We start from the raw sequence: 8844 nt of genomic DNA, 5'->3' as shown, positions 1-8844 counted from the left end.
TTTTCATTTGTCAAACATAGGAAGCTATCTTCAACTCTATGATGGAACAACTTCAGAAAACAGGACAAACCACAAACAAAAGAGTAGGCTGAATTTCACTGTATTTGGGCAAAATGCCATCTTCATCAAGTTTCTTGGAGGTTTTCTCTTTGCAAGGCCTCATAAGTTTTCTCATATGGTTATCATGAACCCACTTCATTAACTACCTAACCTGCCCTGTGGTGTGGCATATTTCTGATGCTAGCCCAGTTCTTCCAATCTCCATAGCCAGAAGTACACACCAACTTAAAGATGTTCCACCATGGCCCTTGTGAAGACTGGGCTGCATCGTACCTAGGCTCTGCCCCAGGGGGTTGTGCAGCAGAGTCTTTGGCTATAGTCTCCCTTGTTTCCCAGTAATCATCCTTGTTACATATCTGGACAATCAAACACAGCATGAACATGAGAGTTCTCAAGGATATAGGCGTTATGACAGCTCCTAAGGGTAACAAATGCAAACTTCTGTGAATAAAAAATAATTGTCACAGATTACTTGCACATTGGTGGAATGGAACTTACTATAGAATGGCCTGTCAATACAGCACATACACAGTCTACCATACCCTGCATCTGCGGAAGCCAAGTCCTACTGCCTGAGCTGCAGCACTGACCTTGACATGGAGAAATGAGAAGCAATAGTATAATCTGGCACAAATCGCATTGGTCAGTCTTGGTGTATTTGTGGGTGAACGACTGAGAGGTCCCATACAGACATCCGGTGGATCCTCGGAAGAAGCTATGCTTGAAAGTATAGAAGTTCAACTCAGCTGTAACCTTGACAGCCAATGGGATAGGAAGGCCACCCATTCCTTCAAGGACACAGGCTCTGAACCAGCGGTTGGCATAGTGCAGTAACAGTGGGTCAGGACATCCTCAGTATGTCATTCATCCAGAAGAAATGGCATTAATGAAAAAACACTCAGTTTTAACTGAGGCCATTGATGGGCCCTTCAGCTGTGATCTCTTCATGTGGAGGCTGTTCAGCATCCACTGCAGCTTCCTGCTGACCCTGGGCTTCGTGGTACTACAGCTCCTATTCCTTTTCTCTGCACCTTCCTCCCATTACAGTAATAGTGATAACAAAGTGTGTAGTTGGATGAACACAGCAGGCCAAGCAGCATCTCAGTAGCTTTGTTATACAGTAATAGTGATAATTTCTGCTGTGGCTCAATCCATCGGTCACATTTTTGTAATGACCCTGTGTGAGGAGCAGAAAAACAGATAGGTCTTTAACAAAATGAACAGTCAGCATTCACTTCACTTACAAATGATGCTTTTATATAGTCCTCCACACAATGGGATATGGTGCATTCTGACAAGGAGGGCTGTGAAATGACTTATGTTGGTACGTTGACATTGAGCCTATTCCATGATGAATATGCATCATGTCTCAAGACAAAGGGATGGTAGGCAGGTGTAAGTGCTACATGAGAGCTGAACCCTTCTCTGAATGAAGGGCCTCATTGCATATAAGAGAGCTCAGTTCGAGATGGAATCAATTCATTCATCCCTGTGTACCCTAGCAGGCCTTCCATTAGTTATGTGTGTTGTGGTCTATTGGAGCCTCTTTTAAGGTTACCCCTGATTAGTTCTGTATCACAGAGATGTTTACCTGCAATTAATAAGGACCAGTGGTGTGATTAACTTAGCCTGTGACCAGCCATTTGTACCCCACATGGTTGCATACTGTGTTATTTCACATACACGGTAAATGATTACAACCTGCATCTTGCAAGAGTATGACTGATGGAATCAGCCTTTTGATGGGCACCCTGTTGCTCAAAAGCGGAGCCTTTTTTTTGTTACAGCAGATGGTGACTCCACCACTCCATCTATGGTCATAGCTAATAACATGTCGTAGGTCACATTTAGTAATCAGCAAATCAAGAAGGCAGCTGAGAACACACAGAACCCAATGAACATCAGGCTCAGCCTGGTCCTCGGGTACCTCCCTGAAGGTCTAAGTGCCCCTTTACCTCACATTCCCTGGGAGGCCCATCTCCATTGATCTCCCATATGTTCCTACCCACCACCATTCATCATTATGCCCTCAGCCCAGTCATTACAGTTTGGTTATATCCTTCCTCCTGTTGAAGTGACAGACCACCACAACCCTTCCTGTAGCATCCCATGTCTTTGCATGCACTATGGGTCTCCCTTTTATTATTGAACTTTGCCCCCTTCACTGCCTTTGTACCCACCATACCCCAAGTTGCTGCCTCCAATCCCCAGTGTTGGGTACTGGCTTCCCTAAGCAATAGTTTCCCAGAAATCCACCTTTACGACTTTTCTCACTGATCCCTAGGACTGATCATGCTCCATGCCTCCTCACAGCACCATCTGATGACTGACCAGATCCCTTACTACCCTCCCTGCATCTCCCCAACTGACAACCCACCACTCCCATAACTGCTGGACTGGACCTGTAGGACTGACTGTGGCCTTTTCCCCTGACTGTATGAGGAAGGATCCCTGGACTGAGAGTTCCCCAGACCAATGCCTTACTGTCCCCAAACCCCTGAGCTATGAGCGGATGCTGTCCTTAAATTACTACAGCAGGCCACCGGACTTTTCAGCAGACCCCCTTGATCTGAAAGAACACTACTCCTCTTCAATTTTGAGACACAGTTATTAGGTGAAACCCATGCAGTGTATTTGCCATGCAGTCTGCTGGTACATGGTGTAGGTATGAGGTTGACATTGCCTAGTGCCATGCAACATTTTCACCGGAATGACTGCTGACAACCGAGCCAAGTTGCTTGTCTTTGAGTCAATAAACAGTTGTTTATCTACTACGAGGTCCTCAGAATGCTCGAAAGGACCTTGCTGTTAAATCACCTCTGATCTCCTATTGCGCAACAACTGCATTATTATGCCACAATCATTGAGGGAATGTGTTGTTGATAGATCACATGAAGGTCACCAGGGAATTATCAACACCAAACTGCTTACAGAAATGTTTGGTTCCCATGAATTGACCATGTAATTGAACACAAGGTCAGTGTTTACCATCAAATCTTCATGATTGTCTCAAGATGTCAGAGCTCCATCCCAGACCGTGGATTGAGTTTCATGATGATTTCATAAATTTGTATTGTGGTAACCACTAGTTTATTATTCCTGATGGCTACCGTGGAGTCCTAGTTGTAGAAATAGTTACATCAGTCTCGACAAAAAGTCATTCCAAAGTTTGACTTGAGTTTCACCTAGTTTAAGTTCCTTAGGTAAGTGACATCATTCAACAATGATGGGTTCAGTAAATTGTGAGCTATCTAAGTTTCATGCATCAAGAAAAATCACACTCCATTGGCCATGAGTTAACGAAGGAGTTGAGATTTTTATGTATCCTGAAATAAATGATAAGCACAACTACGGCTGAGAACATGTCATGGAAACAATAAGATCTGTATTTCAGTCTTTGCAGTTACAGAATAATACCTTATTTGACCAGGGGAAAGTCTTCAATTATACCTAGTTTGGCAGAGCCTGCGCACACATATATTCCTGAGCCACCCAGAGGAGCTAATGATCAATATGGACTTGAATGCAAGTCAGAATGGAATAAATGAATCTTGGAAGTGCAGACTGAAAGCTGAAATTCTGAGCTACTCCACTAAAGCCAGGGTTGGCACAAGTAGGTTAGGCAGCCGAGGTGGATCTTCAGCTTTGTCGTCCCCACTCCCATGACATTACCTGACCTGTTTATTTACTTATCAAGGACCTTGCATTAACAAGCAAGCACACGCAATTGCACAGACGCACATACATATGAGGTCTTTTCACTAATATAAAGGCAGATCATGCTGCATTTACAATTAAGGACAATAATTTCTACTGGAATGATTTTGTGCAGTAAATTCCTACAACAAAAGTAACCACATACAAGCAATGCATTGGACATTTCCAACCCAGATAGCCTGCTTTTGTAAAACAGTGACATTTGCATGCTTTCTCATTGATGCGGTGAGTTACCCATATTACCCATTATGCACATGCATGTTCTGAAGCTTTAACGGTTTATTATTCTTGTTAGTAGTCGCAGCGTACAGAGTCTTTCAAATGTTTGTGTGTTGTGATAGTGCACATGACTTTTTGGCTTTCCCTCCAACATGTGCTGCTTGAAATGGTGTGTTCTCTACTTCAATTTATAAATAATCTCAGCTGATTCTGCTGAGTGATAGTCTCACTACTACACAGTCTCTAATTGGCCACTGTTGCCTTAGGCGCCTCTTTCCATTAGGTAACAGACAGAAAATCGTGACAGCACCCTTGCAAAATCCCGAAGATCTATCACTTTCTTCCTGCAATGTTAGGCATTCTGTTACATCCTAGACATTGCATAGACCAGGGTAGCTCTCTCAGTTCAGGTTGGCTGAGTCTGATGGTGTAGCCACCTTTGCTGGGTGGCCTTCCTCTCCACCACCCCTTCCATTAGCTTTTCAAGGTCTCTTTCCACAAAGCAAGGAGTTAGCTTCCCTTCCTGGTTTTGGTATGTGCTTGGAAACTCTTCACACAATCAAATGTGACACCAAAGTTGCAAACAACTGGATTCAGCCTCAGCCAGCTGCCAAAGAGATGGATAGAGTTGGTAGTTAGTATATGCAGATGGGCTAATTAATGTCTTTGCTGCAACTGAGTCTTTGGGATCGTAATACAATAGAATTTTGCATTCAGTTTGAATGGAATATAGTTCATTCTGAAGCTAGAATTTTAAATCTGAACAAAGGAAATTATGAAATTGTGAGCAGCAAGTTAGCTATTGTGGATTAGATAGAATACACACAGATTTGACTGTAGACAAGGAATGTTTAGTATTTAACAAACTACTACACAGTCTATATGAGATATACTTCCTGAAGGAAAAGATAAATCAATTGTGTGAACAATAGAACACTATCTCATACACACTCCAGCAATTCTTCCTCTACGGCATTGTTACTGATTTGATTTTCTCAATCTATATGTAAAAGTTGCCCATAATTGCAGCTGTATCTTTATTGCTTGTGTCTCTTGTTTCCTGTTTTAATGCCTTTCCCAGAGCTAACGCTATAGTTTGGGAGTGTACACACAACCCTCACTCATTCACTTTATTGTGAATGCTCCTTGCATTAAATCACAATGGCTTTATTAAAACTTTTAGCTATATTCACATTATTTTGAAATGTGGCCCTGTTTGATTCTTGCCTTTAAGTGCCCTGCTATTGTTTTTCTAATTTCCCATGCTGTCTTTTGCTTTTGCTCTTGTTTCCCTCTCTTCTGTCTCCCTGGATAAGTTTCATCCCCTTAACGTCATGTTAACAAAGAAGCAGCATTTGCAAAGTTTACTGGATTGAGGGTTGATAAATCATTTGAACCAGATGAACTTCATCCTAGACTGTTTATGGAGATGGCTAGAGAGACAGATGATGCATTTGTGATTATCTTTCAAAATTCTATAGATTTTATAAATATTCCTATGAACTGGAAAGTAGCAAATTTAATCACACAATTTAAAAAGGGAAGGATAAAGAGAATTCAGAACTACAGACGTTTGCCCACAATGCTAGTGGAAATATTAAAATCTATTATAAAGTATGGGATAACTGGACATTTAGGATGGAATGCTAAAACTGGGCAGAGTCAGCCTAAATTAAAGTAAGGAAAATTATGTTTGACAAGTCTATTGGAATTTTTTGAGGATATTACTTGCAGCTTTGCTAAAGGAGAACCAGTGGGTGTAGTGTATTTGGATTTCCAGAAGTCTTTTGATAAGGTCCCACGCTTGAGTTTAGTAAAACTGATTAGAGCTCATGGAATTGGAGAGAAAGGTACTAGTATGGGTTAAGAACTGGTTGACAGACAGAAAGCGGAGAGTGGGAAATAAGTGAATCATTCTCAGGATGTCAGGCTGTTACTTGTGGGTTGTCAGTTAGCTAGACAAATGGTTTGAGATGAAGAGAGTGCCAACAGCATGGATTTAATTCCTACCTGATTGAGGTTACCATGAAGACCTCACCTTCTCAACATCTCCAATTGCTTGAAGCATTGTGACCATAGTGTTACACATTCACTAGTTGTCTCCTTCTAATGTGGGACTATATCCATAAGACTTAGGAGCAGAATTAGGCGATTTGGTCCATCACATCTGCTCTAACATTCAATCACAGCTGATATGTTTCTCAGATAACCAAGTGTGAAGCTGGATGAACACAGCAGGCCAAGCAGCATCTCAGGAGCACAAAAGCTGATGTTTCTGGCCTAGACTCTTCATCAGAGAGCTGGGTCTAGGCCCGAAACGTCAGCTTTTGTGCTCCTGAGATGCTGCTTGGCCTGCTGTGTTCATCCAGCTTCACACTTGGTTATCTTGGATTCTCCAGCATCTGCAGTTCCCATTATCTCTGATATGTTTCTCAAACACATTCTTGGGGTAATGGGATGGATTTGTGAGGAGAGATTAAAGAATCTTGGACTGTATTCTCTAGAGTTTTGAGACATTATCTGATTTGAGGTAGGGTCAAAAATGGATGGTACAGTAAACTGGCTCAGAATAATGGCAACACAATTGACTGCTCGGATACTAAACTTTTTCAAAATGCTGTTCTGAATGTAGCCTTACTCTGACTGTACATTCAGGGAGTGGCGTCTTTAGTGGTGCCTCTCTGCATTTAGATAGTACCCCTGAAAAGCAACATGTTTCCACCGATTTACTTCTCGAAAGGGAGAATGAAATATTTCTTTCCTCCCTCAACAAGCACTGCATCAAACATCTTTTTTCTCAATGAAGTTGAGACTAAAATGTTAAAGGTATCACTTCCTTGTCCAGATCCTTAGGATATAGATACAACCTGCTTTATGTCATATCATGTGTACAGTCATTAGCAGCAGCATCGTTAGCCTGTTCTGAGATAGTAAGACTGTCTGTAACAGATGACACACCTCTGTTTTATAACAAATATCCTGTACATGTTTATCTAATAAAATAAATAACTGCAGAGAAATCTGAAATGAGAACAGAAATAGCTGAAGAAACTCAGCAGATCTGGCAGTAACTGTGGTGAGAAAATTGATTTAACATTTCAAGTCTAGCGACCCTTCTTTAGAATTGTCTTGGGCATGTTGTACTTTGCTGAGGTTGAGATAAGAAGTCCTTCTGCAAAGTAAAATGGCCTGTGTACTAATATAAGATGATAAAATGTGAGGCTGGATGAACACAGCAGGCCAAGCAGCATCTCAGGAGCACAAAAGCTGACGTTTCGGGCCTAATCTCCAGCATCTGCAGTTCCCATTATCTCTGTGTACTAATATATGTTGCTTTCAGTACATGCATGTGTACCATACTGCAAGTCCGACTGACAATCCTAAATTGGTTGTTAGCATAATTCCTTGTGCAGTCAGGGTTATGCAGAAAAGCTTGGCCAATTGCAGAATCTAATGTTTGACACTTGCAAATTTTGCAAATGCAGTTTGCTTGGGTATGGTCAGATTGTATGGCCAGATAGCCAAACGAATACACTGCTTAATATAATCTGCTAGTTTTTGGGGTATATGCCTATGTACCAGGCATCACACTGGCACCAAAATCCATATACCACGTTACTCATTTAGGCAGATAGGCAGAACATTTTTTGGGTTTGATAGTCACTTGCCAGCTAATCAAATCTCTCTTCTCATGCAGTATAAATGTTGGTATCCCCTTGAATTTGATTCTTCGGAAATGTCCTGATGCCAAGATGATAAGCTCAGACAATTACATTATTTTTTCAACAATAGTTAAAAAACAGGTTAAGCTACTTTCCTTAATTATCTAACTTAAACTGCACCCCATTGTGTATTCCAGTTTAAGCCTGAATAAAATGTAAAACTTAAACAATAAGTTTCAGTTAAATTTTAATATAAAATTCAAACAGAACGGGGTTTTTAGAAAGAGAGCAAGAGTCACTTTACCTATCCATGTTACAGTGCTCTGGTCAAATTCACACAGTGTGAATTTGCAAGGAGATGATGGTATTTATATGTTCAGATTTAGATCAGTCCCAAGTTCAGAAAAAGAGCTTAAACAAGCTTCCTTGATTAACTTAACTTACACAAGCACCATTCTTGCTGGTGGCGTGAGGTGATCTTTACTGATGCCTAGTTCTCAGTCTGACATCTTCTTTGGGATGTCAGAAATCACTTATTGTTATGGTACAGAACTCATGTGACCATTATATCTCCATTTATATTGGTCATCAGCTGGATTGATATTGTGATTGTCGTAAGGATGGAGTTCCCTCTCTATTTATTTCCTGGATGCATAGTTTAGAGAAGATCTGCAGTCAAAATTTTTCCCTGAATCTGCCTCTCCCTCTCAGCATTGTGGATTGAATCCGAAGAGAGGGTGGGAGCTCCTATCTCTGGAAGCCACTCCGTTGCAGGAGTTGCTGGAGATGCTGGCTTAAAGTTGCTTGTAGGACTCGACTCCAGTACCTTTCATTCTCCTGAGCCAGGCCCACAAGGCAGTGGGTACTATCTGGCCCATAGCTGGGACCTAGTTAACACCTGTGGGTCTGCATAATAGATCTCTTGGGGCCATGGGTCCTGCAAGATTTCTTGCAGTTTAAATTGGGACTGTATGGTGCCTACTTGTCATATGCTGCTATGAGAAGACACGACTAAGGGATGGTTATTTACCATTAGGAGAAACCTGAGTGCTCAGCTCTTTTTGCCAGTAATCTATAAAGCATTAGTGGGCCATGCAATTGCATGAGATGCATAACATCACCCTGTGACAAACGACCGTTGGACTAAACAAATGAGCTAAGTAATGAAAATATACCCTTGTATTAA

Source organism: Stegostoma tigrinum, chromosome 13 (genome assembly GCF_030684315.1).
Source record: "Stegostoma tigrinum isolate sSteTig4 chromosome 13, sSteTig4.hap1, whole genome shotgun sequence".
NCBI lineage: Eukaryota > Metazoa > Chordata > Chondrichthyes > Orectolobiformes > Stegostomatidae > Stegostoma > Stegostoma tigrinum.
Note: the sequence above shows the minus strand (reverse complement) of the source record.